We start from the raw sequence: 21,308 nt of genomic DNA, 5'->3' as shown, positions 1-21,308 counted from the left end.
TTGTCATTGCTTCAGTATTTATACTAGGGGTTTAATGCACCCTTCTGGAAAATCTTTTTGTGTAAATCTATTCGCTATGTATTTTTGGTAAAGGGATGGGTGGACTCTTAAGTACAGGAGTAATTCAGCAGGTCAGGCAACATCTCTGGAGAACATGGAGAGGTGTCGTTTCGGGTCGGGACCCTTTTTCAGATCTGAAGAAAGGTCTCGACCTGAAACATCACCTATCCATGTTCTCCAGAGATGCTGAGTGACTTCAGCACTTTGTGTCCTTTTGAGTATTAACCAGCATCTGCAGTTCTTTGTTTCTACATTCTAACATAGGATAGGTGTTTAGTTGAAGTGGTTAGCATTGGAGATTTGTACACTTATGCGACTTATTGCTGTGTTCATCTCGTAAACTTAGATTTGAATCAATTAGAGTCATAGTTATGCACGGAAACAAGTTCTTCGGCCCAACCTGCCCATTCTGGCCAAGTTGCTCCATCTACACTAGCCCCACCTTCCAGGATTTGACCCATGTCCCTCAAAATTCGGAATTTATTTTTCAAATCCTTCACTCTCCGCAAGCTGCTCTCTGCCCGCACTCTGCTCAACGCAATCTGTCCCTTCGGCTTTTTATTCTCCTCGCCGCCGTTATTGACAGCGGGTGCTGGAAGGGGTGTTTTTTTACGATTTCTAAACCTTCATAACTTTTGTACTATTTCACCGATTGGAACAAAACCTATTTGACTTGCAGCAGAGGAGAATGGTGAGTAAGGTGGCGAAAAATCGTTGCGCTATGGGGGATCGTTTTTGCGCAAATTTAAAAACAACGCAAACCGGAAGAGGACAAGATGAGAGTTTTAGTAATAGTATAGATTTCTTTAGTCAGAGGGTGGTGAATCTGTGGAATTTTGCCACAGAAGGCTGTGGAGGCCAAGTCAGTGGATATTTTTAAAGCAGGGATAGATTTTTGATTAGTGCGGGTGGGAGAGGTTATGGGAGGAAGGCCGGAGAATGGGGTTAGGGTGGAGAGATAGATCAGCCATGATTGAAAGGCGGAGTAGACTTGATGGGCCAAATGGCCTAATTCTACTCCTATCACATGACCTTAAGGCAGGGCAAAATAGTTCTAAATAGTTCTAGGATACTGAGTTGGATGATCAGCCATGATCATACTGAATGGCGGTGCAGGCTCGAAGGGCCGAATGGCCTACTCCTGCACCTATTTTCTATGTTTCTATGTTTCTAAAGGGGATTCTATGAAGGCACAAAAAAATCGGAATTAGATTCGTTTTTGAGATACAGCGTGGAAACAGACCCTTCGGCCCATCGAGTCCACGCCGACTAGTGTTCACCCCATAGTGTTCCATCCTACACTCAACCTGCACATCTCTGGAATGTGGGAGGAAACTGGAGCACCCAGAGAAAACCCACGTGGTCACAGGGAGAACATAAAAACTCCATGCAAACAGCACCAGTGGTCAGGATTGAATCCGTGTCTCTGGTGCTGTAAGGCAGCAACTCTACTGGTGTACCACTATGTCGCCCAATGTTGGTTTATAATAACAGACACAAAGTGCTGGAGTAACTCAGCGGGTCAGGCAGCATCTCTGGAGTACGTGGACAGGTGATCTTTTGTGTTGGCCTCCTCCTTCAGACTGCTTGTGATAGGGTGAGTTGGGGGGAGGGGAATAAAGCTGGAAGAAAGGACAGGAGAAAGCTTGGCGATATTAAGTGGATGCAGGTGAGGGAGGGTTTTTATAGGCAGTTGGTGTAAATACGCTCTTCTCAAGCTTACCGCCCAGTCTAGTTCAGTCAAAAACCACTGAGTCAAGCACTGGAACAACTATTCTTTATTTTTGGATTGAACAACAAATTCCCCTATACGATACCTAACCACCGCGGGTTCGATCATTGTCTCTGCCTGGCCAAGCCCTTCAGCCTCGTGCAAGCGGAAACACTCCAGAAGGTCACGCAGTCCCAAGCGCACTTCCAGAAGATCAACACCGATCTAAGATGGAGACACCTTTTATAGGTCCACAAACCTTGAGGGGCCGAACTGCATAGGGGTGGTCTCTTTACAGTCCAATCAAACATATTAATTACATCAGTACATTATTGACAGTTCCCCAAACCAATAACAGGGTCTCCCATACATTGTTTCTACAGAAGCTTCTGGAAGGAAGCTAACTTAACTGAATAATGCACCATTTACCCTGGAACTCAAACAAACCTGCCAGGGCTTAACACTTTGGCCAATCAACAAACAGCAGGGTAACTGTCTAGCAACATTATTTACAATATTTACATTGCTTTTGCAGTAATCCAATCAACTTTATGCATATATAATTCTTTGGTGGTCCTTTGCAAAAATCTCATTCATTCTGTCAATTGAAGAGATACTCATAATTTCTTATCTGCGACATTGATCTGGGACCCAGACTTACTGGCACCATTCAGCAGCTTGTCTTATATCTGCAAAATCACAGACTTAACCAAAATGGCCTAGTAGTCAAAGAATCCTTTACTAAATGTTGGTGCTATTCCTGCTCTGCTTGGCCAGGATTGGTTGGACAAAGACCAGAGATGAAAAGACAAAAGGAGTGAGATAAGGATAGAAGATGTGTGAAAAAGCCATAGAAAGGAATACATGTGGAAAGGGAGGGGGGAACAGAGAAATGAGTGAGAGTCCAGGTGGGGTACAGGGAAGAAGGGGACAAGGAAGAAAAAGTTGGGGGGGGGGGGGGTTGTTCTAGGATAGTTACCATGGAGAATTCAATGTTCATACTGTTACGTTGAAAGCTATCAAGTGGATCATAAGAGGCTGTTCCTCCAGTATGCGTGTGGCCTCACTCTGGATGAAGGATTTTTTCATCTTAAGAAACATTTGGACAGAAGCATGGATAAAAAAGGTTTAGAGGGATATGGGCCAAGCGTAGGCAGGTGGGAGTGGAGGAGATGGGGCATGTTGGTTTGCGTGGACAAGTTGGGCTGAAGGACCTGTGTCCACACTGTCTGACTATGACTATGTTACACAGAATGGTTACGATAAACATCAATTAGCTGCGCTCGTCTAAACTAACTTGAATTGTAGTGACATAAACCATGAACACATTTAAACAGTATTTAGGTGTTTACTGGAAAAGCGGGAATACGGTGGAATGACCTGCAGAAGAGTCCTGACCCAAAATGTTGACTATTAATTCCCTCCATAGATGCTCCCTGACCCATTGACCTAGCAACTTGTGTTTTGCCCAAGATTTCAGCATCTGAGGTTCACTTGTGTCTACTGTGGAATTAGACTGGCTAGCATTTTGCTTAGCGGACAGAATGGGCCAAATGGCCTCATCCTATGTCATGTCGATTAGTCGAGGCATGGATTAGGTGTGAGGTGGAGTTTGGTCGTGAGGTTTAGTTAAGTTGAGGTGGGGTTAAGGTGTGAGGTGAGGTGTGAGGTTTTTTTGAGGGGCGAGGTTTAGTGAGGTACGGTTTAGTCGAGGCGAGGTTTTAAGGTTGGTAGTGAGATATCGTCGAGGCGAGGGGTTTAGTGAGGCGAGGGGTTTAGTCGAGGTGTAGGTGTGTAGGCGAGGGAAAGTGAGCGTAGGTGAGGTGAGGTGAGGAGAAGTGGGTGTCTGAGCTCACTGTGGCAGAGTATTCCACAAATTCACAATTCTGGGTGAAAAAGTGTTTTCTCATCTCAGTGACTAACTCTACTGAACGTTTTTCCTTCCATTATTTATTATGTAAAAGAATATGTGTGTTATGATTGTGTTTATAGTTTGTTTGGTTGTTGGTCTTTTGCACAAAAGTCCGCGAGCATTGCCACTTTCATTTCACTGCACATCTCGTATGTGTATGTGACAAATAAACTTGACTTGACTTGACTTGCAAGGCAAAGCGACATTTCAGGTAACATATTTTTTGTAAAGATTTTTTTAGCTGTATGAGGTCATTTATTGAAACATATAAGATTATTAAAGGTTTGGACACGCTAGTGGCAGGAAACAAGTTTCCAATGCTGGGAGAGTCCAGAACCAGGGTCCACAGTATAAGAATAAGGGGAGGCCATTTAGAACGGAGATGAGGAAATCCTTTTTCACACTGGGAGTTGTGAATCTGTGGAATTCTCTGCCTCAGAAGGCAGTGGAGGCCGATTCACTGGAGGCTTTCAAGAGAGAGATAGACAGAGCTCTTAAAGATAGTAGAGTCAAGGGATATGGGGAGAAGGCAGGAATGGGGTACTGATTGTGGATGATCAGCCATGATCACAGTGAATGGCAGTGCTGGCTCGAAGGGCCGAATGGGCTACTCCTGCACCTATTGTCATAACGGCACACCAGATTCAGGGACAGTTTCTTCCCAGCTGTTATCAGGCAACCGAACCATCCTATCAACAACTGCAGAGTGGTCCTGACCTATCATCTACCTCATTAGAGACCCTCGGGCTATCTTTAATCGGGCTATCTGGACTCTATCCTGTATCTGTACACTGTGGATAGCTCGATTGTAATCACGTGTAGTCTTTCTGCTGACTGGTTAGCACGCAACAAAAAGGATTTTCACTAACAACATATAATCCTCCGACATTTTCACCACCTCCAACGGGATCCTACCACTGGCCACATCTTCCCATTTCCTCCTCTTTCTGCTTTCCGCAGAGACCGTTCCTTCCGTAACTCCCTGGTGAATTCGTCCCTTCCCACCCAAACCACCCCCTCCCCGGGTGCTTTCCCTTGCAACTGCAGGAAACGTTACACTTGTCACTTTACCTCCCCCCTCGACTCCATCGAAGGACCCAAGCAGTCTTTCCAGGTGAGGCAGAGGTTCACCTGCATCTCCTCCAACCTCATCTACTGCATCCGCTGTTCCAGGTGTCAACTTCTCTACATCGGTGAGACCAAGCCCAGGCTCGGCGATCGCTTCGCCCAACACCTCCGCTCAGTTCGCACTAACCAACCTGATCTCCCGGTGGGCTCAGCACTTCAACTCCCCCTCCCATTCCCACTCTGACCTTTCTGTCCTGGGCCACCTCCATGGCCAGAGTGAGGCCCAGCCCAAATTGGAAGAACAGCACCTCATATTTTGCTTAGGTAGTTTACACGGCAGCGGTATGAACATTGACCTCTCTAATTTCAGATAGTCCTTGCTTTCTCGCTCTTCCCAGCTCTCCCACTGTCCTACTGTCTTCGCCTCCTCCTTTATCCCCCACCCACCCCCCCGTCACCTATTCCGTCTCTCCACAGATGCTGCCTCACCTGCTGAGTTTCTCAGGCATTTTTGGCTATTTTCACTGTACCTCGGTACACATGACACTAAACTAAACGAAAAATCCACTCTACCTCTGCATGCATTCACCCACATGAAACACCTGACCTTAATGTTACTCCTGCCTTGATGCAAATTAGATGGAGATCATTTTGAGGTAAATCCTTTCACAAATGAAGACATGCATTGGCTTATGAACTGCAAACTCAGTTTATGCATACTCATCCAGCTACATGTAAAATAATCATGTGGGTAAATGTGATCATCCCTTCTCACTGTGAGTGGTAACTGGCAGCTTTGCACTAGGTTAAAATATCCCCAGCGCAACACACTGCGTGATGCGCAAATGACGCACAAGTGGGACAGGCCCTTTAGGCAGCATCTCTGGAGGACTTGGATAGGAGACGTTTTGGGTTGGGACCCTTCTTCAGGTTGATTGTGGTGTGGGGGGAGGGGGGGGGGGAGGCTATAAAAGTGGGTGAGAGGGGAGGCAGGACAAAGCGTGGCAGGTCGTAGTTTTACCTGAAGGCCAGGGCTACAGCGGAATTGTCTGCAGATAGGTGATACACAGGCCCTTCATCCCAACTTGCCCACACCGGCCAACATGTCCCAGCTACACTGGTACCACCTGCCTGCGCTTGGTCCATATTCCTCCAAAACTATCCCATCTATCCATGTACCTGTCTGTTTCTTAAATGTTGGGATAGTCCCTGCCTCAACTACATCCTCCGGCAGCTTGTTCCATACACCGATCACTCTTTGTGTGTAAAGGTTACCCCTCAGATTCCGATTAAATAGTAAGATTAAACGAGAACTTACCAGTTTGAAGTTTGATCTGTATTTTATGAGGAGTTACGATGAGGGATTACGTGAAGAAGCCCGCCACGACGCATGCGTGTCATTCTTCAAAGCAGCGGTGTGAAATCACAGATAATTGTAATGACTAAACATAGTAAGATTAGAGAAGAGATACCAGTTGAGTATATGATCAAGGGTGGGAGCAGAGGGCACGTAATCCCTCATCGTAACTCCTCATAAAATACAGATCAAACTTCAAACTGGTAAATTCTCGTTTAATCTTACTATTTTACTTCGGAGTCACGTGAGTGACTACGTGAAGATTTTAAAGCTCTGTGATTTCATGCCGTGGAAACGAGTCCATGCATCAAGTCTGCCTTGATGACTGTAGGAGGAATTGTGATAACATAATTTGGACATGAATTTGACATTGAAATCATAAAATTTATGAACACAAAATTATAACCCCTTTTTATGGGTTTAAATTAATTTACAGAACTTAAAATTGTTTCTGCAAACGTTCCAGGTTTCATTACTGGTTTGTTGTAAAATAGTTGGAATGTTTTTTCCCCTGACCATCCTGCTGCCTTGAGGATTTGGTCCATTGGTACATCCAACTGTATCGCTGCCGATGTAGCTGCAGCCCTGGTGGAATGAGATTTTAAAATATTAGTATCCACCCCAGCCTGTGTTAGCACCTGTTTCAGCCATCTTGAGATGGTCTGGACCGTCACTCTTTTGTGTGGTTGCTTGTGGCTGACCAGAAGTGCCTTCTCATTGCCTCTTATGATTTTCGTTTTCTCCATGTATAACGACAAATGTCTTACTATACAGAGACGGTCATCTGTTGGGTATGACCTAAATTGTATATTGAGGCCTGGTCCCTGTCTGTTCTGCTTTACTAATTCATAGATATGAAACGTAATATTTTCAGTTGAGGAAGTCATGTTGTCCAGTCTTAGTTTATGCAGTGACTGTACCCTCTGTGCCGTGGCCAATGCCATTAGCATGACTGTTTTTAATGTCAGTCTGTGTAGGGACAGAGCTGTTGCTGGAGACCAATTCCTGAGCATCTTCAGGACAATACTTACATCCCATATTTGGGAGTACCTGGTTCTTGGGGGTTTAGTATTATAAATTCCCCTCATAAGTTTTGTTACCAGTGGGTGAGTCCCAACAGAGTAACGCTCTGTCCCCTGCCATAGGTAAGTCGATAGGGCACTTCTGGCGCAGTTAATGGCACTGTAACTGAGCCCCTCATCATAGTGGAGGCCTGCCAGATATTCCAGAACAGACGGGATGTTCATGTCTCTGTGGGTGATGTTGTTTTTGTGACAATGCATCTCCCACTTCCTGATATAGACCAGATACTGTCTTTTGGTTGACTGTCTTGGGCCGCCGAGATCATGTTCACTGTTCGGTCCGTCAGTCCCAGTTGTAGTAGGGGTGTTTTTAAACTCTACAAATTAATAAGTTCAAATAGTTATGGCATGGGTGGCTATCCCTTGTTACGGGATGTAGCAATAAATCTGGTCTATGTGGGATGGTGATACATGGTTCTAATACCATGTTTAGTACCACTGGGAACCATGGTTGAGTAGGCCAATCAGGTACTACCAAAATACCAGACGCAGAGTCTTCTTGTATTTTCCTTAATACCCGACTGATGAGGCAGAAAGGAGGGAATGCGTAAATAAACAATTTCCCCCCAATGCAGCGAAAATGCATCTGTCGCCGCTGCCCCAGGGTCTGGTTCCCATGAAACATAATTTGCTAACTGGTGGTTAAGTCTGGATGCGAATAGATCGATATCTGGTGTTCCATATCTTGCTGTAATATCAGCAAATACTTTTTTTATTTATTTTTTATTTTTTTATTTTTATTTTTTATTTTTATTCAACATCCATTCGGTGTTTTCATTAAATTTGCGTGACCTGGTGTCTGCCACTAAATTTAGTCTTCCTGGTAGGTAAGTGGCTGATATCCAAATATCTCTCTGGATACACCATTGCCGAATTGTATTAGCCAGATTGTCACATGATGTCGATTTGTTTCCACCCATGTGGTTAATGTATGCTACCACAGTGGTATTGTCTATCTGTAATCTAACATGCTGGTGATATGACCCAGTACAATATGACTTTAGGCCATGGAATGCACCCAACATTTTCAGGTAGTTTATGCCCAGTGTGAGTAATAATGATGCCTCCTGAGCAGTCCATCTACCTCCACAGCTGGTGATGGTATTGGTGGCTCCACACCCAAGTGCACTGGCATCAGTTTGTAGTACCATGGAAGGGTTACTGACAATGATTGGATTGGAACAAAGCCAGATGTTATCTATCCACCATTTTAGTTCCATTTTAGCTTTGATTGGTAGTTTCATAGGTCTGTCAAAGTGACCTGCATTGATTTTGAGTGCTTGTATTTTTGCTCTCTGTAAGTTTTGGTAATGTAGAGGTCCAAATTGTGTGGCTGGAAAGGCAGCCACCATTTTGCCAATTACTTTGCTACCAATCTGATTTATGGTTTGCTGATGTCAATGAGGTTATTGCAAGCCTCTATTGAATCTCTAGCCTTTCCCTTAGGCAGAGTCACCGACATGTGAACTGAGTCAATGGTGAACCCCAAATAGTCCATAGTAGTGGAAGGCGTTAGTTTAGATTTAACTGGATGGATAATAAATCCCAGTTTTTTCAAATAACTGTTTTGTGGCTGTTACGGTTTGTTTGGCCAATTCCAAAGTTTTGCCCACAATGAGTATGTCATCTAAATATGCCATGACCATGTGTTTTCGTTTCCGTAGAAATGCTAGGGCTGGTTTCAAAATTTTTGTGAACAGCCTGGGGGCTGATGATAAACCATTTGGCAGTGCTTTATACTGCCAGATTGTCCCATCCAGTTGAATTTTAAGTAACATCTGTGGTCACCTCGTATAGGCACTGAATAGTAAGCATCTTTTAAATCGATGCTGGCCATGAAGTAACCTTTGGAAATTAATTGTTTAGCAGTTACAAAGGTTTCCATTTTGAAGTGATTATATTGTACAAATATATTCAATTTTGTCAGGTCTATGATGATGCAACAACCACCATCTTTTTTGTTTTTGGTAAATATATTGGACACGAATTCTAATGGTTCGTGTTGAGTTTGCTCAATTACACCTTTTACGTAAAGCCGCTCCAGTTCAGCTTGCGCTTCTGATTTTTCTTTATCAGAAAGCACGAACATTCAGTTCGGTATATGTTGAACTGGAGGGCTGTAATTGTGTATAAACTCTATTGTATATCCCTGGATACTGCTTAAGATGTAAGTATCGGTTGTTAACATGCTCCATGCATTCAGAAAAGAGTGTAATCTCCCACCGACCTCCATGCTCCTTGTATTTTGTAGGGAACCAGACCCACCTACCTCCATAGTTACCAGTGGCAGGTTTACTTCTTTTTGTAGGTTCTTCACTGCTGTTGTTGCGCTGGTGTCTGGATTTGTGGTTTGGTTGGCGTTGGAGGTCCGCGCATCTTCCAAGAAGGCCGGCCTGGGCCATGGCCTAAAAAAGACTCATGTTTTGAGTACCGGGCCTTCGAGCTTTCACCAGTCATTCTTGTTCTGCTGGTGGGTGCGTAGGGGTGCTGTCTTTGGCTGTAGTGGGTTTTTGATGGAGTCCCTTTCATCCACTGTGCGTGCAAATGCTGTTATCCCTGCTGTTAGGAGTTTCAATACTTTTTGTAATTTGACGTCCATACTTCTGACTCCTATTCCAATGTGTTTCCATATACAGGTGTTTACTATTGGAACATTCAGGGATATGCAGTTGCCCGGTGCCAGGTGCCTTGATGTGGTGTCCAGTACAGCCTGTTCTTGAAACTGGTTTAGAGACATATAGTCTATACTGGCAGCTAGCTTTGGCTCCAGATTTTGACCAGTCTGGTCTGGCTGTATGAAATTGGACACCATGTCTAGTAGGTTCTTTCGTTCCTGCACCCCTTGCACACTTGTCTTTCCTTCTGCGGACCCCTCTTCCAGGTCAGCCCAGAACTGACCCGCAGTGCTCCCCTCTGATGAGGTAGAAGCACTGTGCAGCCCTTCAAGAGGTACTGCTGTGGGTTTATCATAGGGCCCACTGTGACCCGACTCCATCTCCCGGAGTCTGTCACGTTGGAGCAAATGCTCCACACACCGCTCCATCCGGCTCCAGCGCTCACGGTCGCTGGCCGCCCGCGGTTGTTCAAAGTCGGACTCCTCTGAGTCCACGACCTTGTTTGTTTTTTGTCTAGCCTTACCGCCCGGCCACGTGGATCTGGCCGGTGCGGAGGCGACATCGGGCACAGCTGATCCCACTATCGGTAATCCAAGTGCCGCTGGCTGCTGCTGGCTGCCCGCTGCTCCGCGGTCCTCCCTCACCAGCTTTGTCGCAGAACTTGTCTTCTTTGTTTTGTCCATGTTCCCACCTGTAGTTGGAAATGGAAACAAAAAAGACCGCAGAGTAAACTCTTACCTGCAAGTTGCGGCTGTTAAACTGCCGCTGCGGGGGAACGTCGTTCCACCGCGTCTGACGTTTCGCAATGCGTGTAGCGATATGACACGCATGCGTCCTGGCGGGCTTCTTCACGTAGTCACTCACGTGACTCCGAAGTAAAATCTTTTCCCCTTCACCTCTGGTCCTCAAGTCAAGTCACGTTTATTTGTCACATACACATACGAGATGTGCAGTGAAATGAAAGTGGCAATGCTCGCGGACTTTTGTGCAAAAAGACAAACAACCAAACAACCAAACAAACTATAAACACAATCATAAACTCACATATTCTTTTACATAATAAATAATGGAAGGAAAAACGTTCAGTAGAGTTAGTCCCTGGTGAGATAGGCGTTTACAGTCCGAATGGCCTCTGGGAAGAAACTCCTTCTCAACCTCTCCGTTCTCAGCGCATGGCAACGGAGGCGTTTGCCTGACCGTAGCAGCTGGAACAGTCCGTTGCAGGGGTGGAAGGGGTCTCTCATGATATTGTTGGCTCTGGAGTCTCGATTCACCGACTCTGGCCAAGAGACTGTGCATCTACCCGAACTATTACTCTCATGATCTTATGGACGTAAAACGTTGACTGTCCTCAGGACACGGGTGAGTGGGGGGGCTTGATAGGCAGATAATTGGAATAAAGGACAGAGATTAAAGAAGAAGGTGTGAGACAGACAGATGCTGAGCTGCAAATTGTGAAACCAGTGGAAGGAATGTATGAGGAGGGGGAGTGGAGGGGGAGGGGCGAAATAGGTGCAAGTCAACATGAAAGTTGTTCTCTTATCATTAATTCTCACAGTATAATGTTGACAGAACAATTTCCTCTTTAAGGTTAAGTCATTGTTAGCTGTAGACAAATTAATAACCGTTGTCTTATATTTGTCGTGGTTGAGTATTTGAGCACCTAAATAAAGTGGTTGAACGAGCAGTCATTTCAGGAACGCGCTGTCCTTTTAATAAGAGTTTTGAAATGAGTATTTTTGATGAAGCTGTTAAGTGCCTCACTGCTTTCTAGATATTGTGAATATCATTGTTTGGCACAATATAGTCAATCAACGGATTATCTACATGGTGAAGAAATTCATACCCAAGTGATGTTTTTGTCATTTCACTTTTGATGCTTTTACTGGCTCTTTGGCTTTTTAACATTTTCTGATCTGATAACCCGAATATCGTTCCCACATCATCGAACAATAAGTGACCTCTTTGTATCTCTGGAACAGCATCTCGTATTCCGCTTGGGTAGCTTACAATCCCATGGGTATGAACATTGAAATGTCCAATTTTAGGTCATCAACATCCCCCTCCCCTTTTCTCCCCCCCTTTCTCCCCTCTCTTCTCTGTGCCCCACCTGAATGCACACCCATTCCTCCCCCCCCCCCTCCTTCGCTCACCACTACACCTACCCCCCCCCCCCCCCCCCGCCCCGTTTCCTCGCACCTCTATTCCTTTCTCTGGCTTTGCATCTTCTATCCTTATCTCACACTTTTTGTCCACAATCAAAAAAGACCCTCACTTGCCAGACTTTATCCTGCCCCCACCTCTCTTCCAGCTTTCTCCGCCCTTCTACAGTCTGAAGAAGGGTCCCGACCCAAGATATCGCCTATCCATGTTCCCCAGAGATGCTGCCTGACCCGCTGAGTTACTCCAGCACTTTGTATCGTCCTTGTTTTTCATGCTGAAAGGAATCGCCTCACACTGAACTACACTGGACTTCTGAACACTGAGAGACAGAAGAAAGGTCCCGAACCAAAAGGTCGCCCATCCATGTCTTCCACAGATGCTGTCTGACCCATTGAGTTACTGCAGCACTTTGTATTTATTTACACAATGCCGGCATCTGCACTTCCTTGTTTCTCTCTGCATTCCTCCTGTCGTTTCCCCCCACCACTCCGCAGCTTTGGAAGTAGCAACGCATTGCCTCTGGTTACCCCATTATAACGGGCACTCTATGAGTCAGCGTCTGATTTACAGCCTCTGGTTAACAATGCAGCTTTTCAAAGCATCTCACCATTAGCCCAAAGGGACTGCACTTCCAGTCTTAAAAGCTCGCCCACAGAGATCCTCCAGGCAGTAATGAGGATGGTAATGTATTATCTGCCATCCTGCAAGAGTGCATTAACTACAGGAAGATTACCAGTAATTGCAGTTGCAGTAAATAGACAGTACACAGTGGTTGAAACGTCCAGGTTTATCTAAACCGCAGCAATGTGTTGGGGAGAAGCCATTCTGTCCAGTTAATGTGAATGAGAATTCACAGCTGTGAACGCAGAATTCAAATCTCTGGCAGGGGATGGCCAGGAAGTGTCTGAGACACAGGAGACCGCAGAGACTGGAATCATGAGGAAAAATCAAAGTGCTGGAGGAGCTTAGCGGATCAGGCAGCGTCTGTGTACGTTTAGTTCAGTTCTGTTGAGTTTAGTTTATTGTGACAATACCGTGAAGGACTGGGCAGTGTTAAACGGACAGGCGATGTTTCGAGTCAGGACCCTTCTTTGGATTGATGGAGTAGAGGGGAGGAAGATGGTAAAGAGAGGTGGGGGTGAGGCAAGTAATCGTTGGATGTACTGTAGGTGAGGGAGGCGTGCCAGCGATTGGCAAATGGGTGAAGGCAGAGGTGAAATGGAGACAGAGTGGTTGCAGATTTGGAAGGATGAAGGAGGAGTGAAATATAAATCACGAGGGAGGGATAGTGAGGTGAAGTGGACTGGGGATGTGGGGAAGAGAGTGAGAAAACAAGGGTCTCGGAATAGGGAGATGTGGAGCGGAAGGGGAGGTGAAAGGAACTGGGTGATGGGGCAGTGGGGGAAAGGGGATCTTACAGGTGGGGGAGAGGGGGTGCGTGGAAAGAGACAAACCAGGGTGGACGAGAAGTAGCGCCCGGGGGGAGGATTACCTGAAAATGGAGAATTCACGTCATGCTACTCAAGTGGAATATTATGTGCTGCTCATCCAATTAACAGTGGGAGGAGGCCAAGGACAGAAAGGTCAGATTGGGAATGTGGCCGGGAAGGGGAGTTAAAATAACTAGCAACTGGGAGCTCTAACAGGCCTCGCTAACAGGCTTGGTCTCGCCAACACGGAGAAAGCTCGAACGCCCAAGAACGACGATGATTGCAAAAAGTGGTGAACACTGCCCAGTCCTTCACGGGTACTGACCACCCCACTCTCAGAGGGATCTACATGAGTCACTGCCTCAAAAAGGCAGCCAGCAATATCAGAGACTCACACTACCCTGACCAAAACTGAACACAATACTCTAAGTGTGGCCTCAACAACTCCTTATACAACTGCAACATGATCTCACAACTTCTATACTCAATACTCTGGCTGATACAATGTGCCGAAAGTCTTTTTGACTTCCCCATCTACCTGAGAGATCAGAAAAATCACTGTACCTTGGTACACGTGACAATAAGCTAAACTGAACTGAACTGGTATCAGAGATAGTCCAAATGAATTTGAGTGTGAGGTGGAAATTGGTGATAAAGTTGACGAAGTCGATGAGTTTGGCACGAGTGCAGGAGCCAGCTCCGATGGAGCAGAGAGAGTTGGAGCGTGGTCCCAAGGTATGGTGTACAACGTCACCAATGAAAGGACAGGCAATAGCTGGGGCCCATGCGCGTGCCCGTGGCTACATCTTTGGCAATCATGAGTGAAGCTGGAAGAGTATTTTTTTAAAAGAGGGAAGTGCCATGCAACACGTTTGATCTGTTTTTCATTCACCTCTCCCTCCCTCCCACCACCTGATTCCATCTGCCCATCATTTTCCAACCCCACCCAACCTCCCCACCTCAACTCACCTGTTTCCACCTATCACTCACCAACCACTGCCTCAGCTCTCCCTCCCACCTCTTTACACTGGCTACCTTCCCTCTACACTCTCAGCCTGATGCAGGGTCCTGATCCAAAATATTGGCTATCCCTTCCGCTCCACAGATGATGCTTGATTCGGTGAGTTCCTCCAGCAGTTTGGTCTTTGCTCCATATTGCAGCAGCTGGAGTCTCTTGTATTCCTGTATTGCATTAACCTTGTGCTATGTATGAATCATCTGTATTTTGCAATGTGCCTGGAGACGCTCTCTTTCATAACGTGTTCAATTGTGCTTGCATAAATAGCGAGCCGTGGCCTCTGTATTTTCCATCATTGCAAAAGGTCTCTGGTTCTTAATGCACCAACTCTTGCTCACCCTCCACCCACACCCTATCGTCAGGTTTGCAGTCACTTGACACAACCTCACACAAGCAAGGCCATTTGTAACAAAAGTAATTCAACCATGTAAGGAAGGAGACAGAGAGGAACGGAGGAACATTCAACCTGTCAGCCTGACAACAATGTGTGGGAAGGAACTGTAGATGCTGGTTTAAGCCGAAGATAGACACAAAAAGCTGGACTAACTCAGCGGGACAAGTAGCATCTCTGGAGAGAAGGAATGGGTGTCATTTCGGGTCGAGACCCTTCTGCGGTCTGAGTTCCTCCAGCATTTTGTGTCTATCTTCAGCCTGACAACAATAGCAGGGAAAATGCAAGAATCTTTTATTAAGAGCGCGGCAACAAGGATCTTGAAAAATAACAATTAGATTGGATGTATGAGGGAAATTGTATTTGAGTATGTATTGAATTTTTTTTTAGATTTTAACTAACAGAATAAGTAAGGGAGAGCCAGTTTGGACTAAAACGGTGTAGGATTGGAGTGCTTGATGGTCAACATGCTCTCATTAGGTCGAATGGCCTGTTCTGAGGTGTAAAATGACACTAATCGCGCAAAAATAAGGCATTTGTGTGGTTAATTTTACCATCTCAAAATATCTGAAAGTAATTTGGGACAGTGAGCAAGATCCCAGAATGGATCGATTGAATGAAAGATACAGCATGGAAACGGGCCCTTCGGCTAACCGTGTCCACGCTGACCATCAATCAGCCTTCACACTAATTCTATTTTATCCCACTTCCTCATACACTCTGTACATACCTGGGGCAATTTACAGAGGCCGATTAACCTACAATCCCGCACGTCTTCAGGATTCGGGAGGAAACTGGAGCCCCCGGAGGAAACCCACAGGAAAAATGGGCAAACTCCACAGACACCACCCAAGGTTGGGATCGAACCCGGGTCTCTGGCTCTGTGGGGCAGCAGCTCTACCAGCTGCGCCACTGTGCCGCCTGTCAGATGTATGATGAGTATTTTTTATTTCCCACAGAGGCTTGTCTTCATCTAAAATTCAGCCTCTGAGAAGGTGGTAGTTGAGAGAAGGGGAGCTGAAGTGTAGGTGCTATGAACGACATGTACTGCCAGGATTGGAAGAAATGTCGGCTCGTATTCTCTTCACGACCCGAGCGCGCTGAATCACCTCTCTCCTCAGTCAATAAAGCTTTTCACCAGCCCATCGATATGTTCAAAGCAAAAAGCAGCAGATGCCAGAAATACACAGCAGGTCAAGCCGTGACTGTAAGAAGGGAATCAAAGTCAACATTTCAGATCAGAGACCCTTCCCTAGTACTGCCCTCGAGCCTTCGATCTGAAATATTGACTCATTTCCCTTCCCATAGATGTGACCTGACCTGCTGAGGATTTCCAGGATTGTCTGTGTTTTTGTTTCCAGCATCTGCAGTTTTAATTTTCATGGAAATGCTTCATAGCTTCTTTATTTGCCCGATCTGTCAGATATTGTTCAACTTGGAGATTTAGGCAACTTAGGGCCACAACGGTGGCGTAGCGGTGGAGTTGTTGCCTTACAGCACCAGAGACGCGGGTTCGATCCTGACTGCGGGTGCTGTTTATATGTTCTCCCCATGACTGCGTGGCTTTTCCCCAGGGACTCCGCTTTCCTCCCACATTCAAAAAACGTGAAGGTTTGTAGATTTTTTTTAGGAAGGAACTGCAGATGTTGGTTTACACCGAAGATAGACACAAAATGTTGGAGTAACTCAGCGGGACAGTCAGCATCCCTGGAGAGAAGAAACGGGTGCCGTTTCGGGTCGAGTCCCTTCTTCAAACTCATGTTCTGTAGGTTAATTGGCTTCTGTAAAATTGTAAATTTTCCCTAGTGTGTAGGATATTGCTAGTGTACGGGGTGATCGCTGGTCGGTACAGTCTTGGTTGGGCGAAGGCCCTATTTCTACACTGTATCTCTAAAGTAAAGTGTAAAGTTTCAAGGATTTAAATATGATATTTTCAATAATAAAAACTGTGTTTTTGATTTTCTGTTTTTGGATTGAATTCTGTTTTTACTTTGTGTCTCTGTGATGTCTTTATTACTTGTTATATTCCGATTATATGTTTTTATTCCGATTACTATGTAAGGTGTCCTTGAGATGTCTGAAAGGCGCCCATTAAATAAAATTTATTATTATTATTATTATTATCTATTAAATATTTTTCAAATGCAAGAGAGTCGTTACTAAGGGGGCGCAGGCTTAATGGCAGAAGGGCAGATGTATGATTGTTTTTAATTTGCACAGAAGCTTGTCTTGATCTAGAATTCGCCCTTTGAAAAGATGGTGGAAACAGATTCAATAAGGACTTTCACAAGGGAATCTTATAAATACCTGAAGGAATTTTCAAAACTACGGAGATAGAAGACGATTTGGATTGAATTGGATAGAGCCAGAAAAGTAACATTAGGTTGACTGACATCCTCTGATGTGATATTCCATATTTCTCTGGTAGATATTACATAGCAAAACTTACATCAGACTCATCTGTTACAAAGACTTCTGAATGGGCCTTCCCTAAACTAGGGTATATTTCCGATCTTCCAGCCTACCTCATTGCAAACATTTGACATTTTCTCTGGAACTGTTGCACGACAATGATGAGAATTATATTCTGTAGATGTGACATAGCAAAATATACATCTGACTTTATTTGTCATCAGACTTTTGAACTGTCCTTTCATAGGCATGGGAATATTCTCGATCCTCCAGCCCACCTCAGTGCAAACATTCTTTTGACTTTTTATCTGGAACTACCGTATCACACAACAGTGCTGAGAGCTATATTCTGCATTCTGGTGGTTTTCTCTTCACTCTAACTGTTGTACTGTACTTGTGTGTTGCTTGACTGTATTAATGTGTAGTATTATCTGATTTGATTGTATGGTGTGCAAAACAAAAGCTTTTCACTGTATCTCTGTACACTTGATAAGTCGCCGTTTGTGATCCATTTGTTGGAGACGTTTTGATTTTCGAATTCTCTATGATGATCTTCTGCTCAAGCTTACATTCCTTTTGTCTACGTTACTCCAAAACCACTGCTCATTCTCAGTCGGCAGCCGAGGAGAATGAGATGGGTACAGGGTACCAGCATTCTGTCAAAACGCCAGCAGACTTACAAAGTACACCGTGCAAGAGGTGGTCACTTTGTTGCATCAACAGGGGCGTGTTGAGTGACTGAGCGTTAAAACAACAGTGACCTTTACAAAAGGACTGGGTGTGAGATTGTTAAAGATTGTGCTCAAAAGGAATCTTTGGATCTGAGAGTAAAGGGCCTGTCCCACTTGGCCGTCATTTGCGCGTAATTTACGCGACGTCATTTACGCATCACGACGCACAACGCACGCGTCGTGACACGCACGTGATGCGCGCATGATGCGCATTACACGCGCATGGTGCGCATTACGCGAGCATGGTGCGTGGTGACATGGGCAGTGACACGCGGTCGCGTGCGGCGTCCCAGGATTTTGTGATGGCCAAGTGGGACAGGCCCTTAACCCTGTTGGAATGAGACTTACAAATACAGTATAGAGGCACCCTCCCTGACTTAGGTAGGGGTTACGTTCTGTGAACACTTACGGAGGTCAGATTTTACGTCATTTGTAATCACAATCCCCATTTTCTGGAACGATTGCGGCACGGTGACACAGCAGCAGAGTTGCTGCCTTACAGCAGCAGAGACCTGAGCTCGATCTTGCCTAAGGGCGCTGTCTGTATGGAGTTTATACATGCTCCCCGTGACCGCGTGGGTTTTCCCCGGGCGCTCTGTTATTCCCTCCCCCCCGCCCCCCACATCCAGTCTGAAGAGGGGTCCTAACCTGAAACATCACCTATCCATGTTTTCCAGAGATGTTGCCTGATTTGCTAATTTACGCCAGCATGTTGCCTCCTTTTGTATAAACCAGCATCTGCAGTTCCTTATTTGTACAATCGAGTGCAGTTTGTGTGGATTCTACAGTGACCGTGGAAGGGGAGTTCTCTGCGTGCTCTGGTTTTCTCCCACAACCCAAAGACGTGCAGGTTTCTAGATTAAATGGGCAGTGGAATTGCGTAGGTAAGTGGTAGAATCAGGGGGAAGCTGAAGAGAAAGTGGGACTAATGTGGACACAGACTGCAGATGTAGAATTAGTCCTACATTAGGATTAGGATTACGCGGCTGAAGGTCGGTGTGGACTCGGTGGGCTGAAGAGCTATCTTTCCATGCTGCATGACAGTACAACTCTTTACACTCTTTGCTGGAATGTTCTTTGATTAGGAAGGATGATCAGATCCTGGTCTAAGCCATGGGCTTGCAGAGGAACTATTAGAGAAGCGAGTGTGAGCTTTCGGGAGAGGTTGAGTAGGCTGGGTCCCTATTCAATGGAGTGCAAGAGGATGAGGGGAGATCTTATAGAGGTGTACAAAATCATGAGAGGAATAGATCGGGTAGATGCACAGAGTATTTTACCCTGAGTAGAGGAATCGAGGTCCAGAGGACATAGGTTCAAGGGGAAAAGATTTAATACGAATCCGAGGCTGCCAGAGGAGGTAGTTGAGGCTGGGACTATCCCAACGTTTAAGAAACAGTTGGACAGGTACATGGATAGGACAGGTTTGGAGGGATATGGACCAAGCACCGGCAAGTGTGACTAGGGTAGCTGGGACATTGTTGGCCGGTGTGGGGAGTTGGGCCGAAGGGCCTGTTTCCACACTGTATCACTCTATGGCTCCATGTGAGGTAGCGATGTACGACCACATTAAATACAAGAAGCCACAATTGTATTTCTAAATATAGGCCCGGTACAGGAAGTTCGACTGGTGGTGTTAGTTTGCAGTGTTGTCTGTCAGTAGACTCGCTTACATCTGTGCATTTGCAGTTAGCATCAGATAAAGCTTGCAAAGCCTTCATTTCTGTTTCGGTTCTAATACCACAGATGCAGCATGGACATGATACTGACTTGAAGTGTGTCCCAGATGAGTGCTTGATCAGAACTGAATCAATGCAACACCAGCAGTGGTTTGACGGGCAAATGTTTGTACCCACTTGAAGAGTATTATTACTTAAGTTGCGTTGAGTTGAAGCATGGAAACAGGGCTTTTGACCCACCAAGTCCACGCTAATCATCGACCACCCGTTCACTCTAGTTCTGTTACCCCACTTACTAATTTACTCTCTACACACTAGGGGGAAATTTACAGAGTCCAATTAACCTACAAACCCACACGTCTTTGAGATGTGGAGGCAAACCAGTGGAAACCGGAGCGGTCAAAGGGAGAACATGCAAACTCCACACAGGCAGCCCCCGAGGTCAAGATCATACCTGGGTCTCTGGCGCTGTGAGGTAGCAGCTCTACCACCTTCGCCACTATCAGTCCCTAATGTAGAATAGTTTGGTACCTTGGTACTCAATTGTTGACCAGTGTTGTCTGGGTTGTGATTTTATGGTCTGAGCAGTTAATTATCGGGATCAGTTGCCCCAAGGCTTCGTGAGCAAACCCGCTTATGAGTGGCTGGCGCGGGTGATTCCTCCACAGTCTGCTGGCCAGAATAAAGCCATCAGTTTTAGTATCTCTGCCCCACTTTATCAATCTCAGCCTTTTCCTTTCATAAATTCATAGTAATCTTGCAACACAGTTGAAAGCCATTCAGCCCATCGTGTTGAGTGTTACCCAATCTTTTCCCACCCGCCGACTCTCAGTCCTTAGGAACATAGAGTGGTGAAGCAGGAATAGGCTCCTCGCCTCTCTGAGCCTGCAGGTCACCAAGTCACCTGGGAGACCAAAGCCGACTTGTTTACCACTTCGTTCAGCTGTAATCTAGAACTATTTCCAGGAGCTCACACTGCTGAACAAGAGAGTCGAGTCGAGAGTGTTTTATTGTCATATGTCACGGAACGGTACCATGAAATTCTTACTTGCAGCAGCACAACAGATATGGAAACATAGTGCTTCGGAAAACCCTTAATAAATATCAAAAAAAGTTCAGTATATATATAAAAAAGTCAAATAAATTAGTAATTGTAATTAATTAGTTGAAAGATACAGCATGGAAGATACAGTCTGCACTTTGAGACCGCATCGACCAGCGACCACCCATTTATATTAGTTATCTTATCCCATTTTGTCATCCACTCCCAACACACTAGGGGTAATTTACAGAGGCTGATTAACCTACAAACCTCGCAGGTCTTTGGGATATGGCAGGGAACCGGAGCACCCGGAGGAAACACACGCGGTCACAGGGATAACATGCAAACTCCACACAGGCAGCACTCAAGATCGGAATCGAACCTGGTTCTCTGATGCCGTGAGACTACAACTCTACCAGCTGCGTTACTGTGGTGTATCACGTATCACTCCTTGATTCTTAGGCTGCCTTCCCGTTCTATCACCGTGCCTCCAAAGACCTTGACCTTTGCTGAGAGCCCGTCCGTTTTGGAAATTGTTAAAATTCCGCATGTTTCGTTCTCCTTATCAACGTGGATGATTTTTATTCCTCCCCTCGTAGTTGTGGGGATTTGTTCTTGTAATTTGTGCAACATCGCTGTG

The 21,308-nt window shown here is 45.5% G+C and overlaps 1 protein-coding gene across 4 annotated transcripts in view; it reads left to right on the top strand.

Moving 5' to 3' along the window:
* prkag2 (protein kinase AMP-activated non-catalytic subunit gamma 2) overlaps positions 1 to 21,308 on the top strand; it is a 397,145-nt gene that overhangs the window by 173,688 nt on the left and 202,149 nt on the right. The window lies entirely within an intron of this gene.

Source organism: Amblyraja radiata, chromosome 2 (genome assembly GCF_010909765.2).
Source record: "Amblyraja radiata isolate CabotCenter1 chromosome 2, sAmbRad1.1.pri, whole genome shotgun sequence".
NCBI lineage: Eukaryota > Metazoa > Chordata > Chondrichthyes > Rajiformes > Rajidae > Amblyraja > Amblyraja radiata.
Note: the sequence above shows the minus strand (reverse complement) of the source record. Positions and strands in the feature narration are given on the sequence as shown.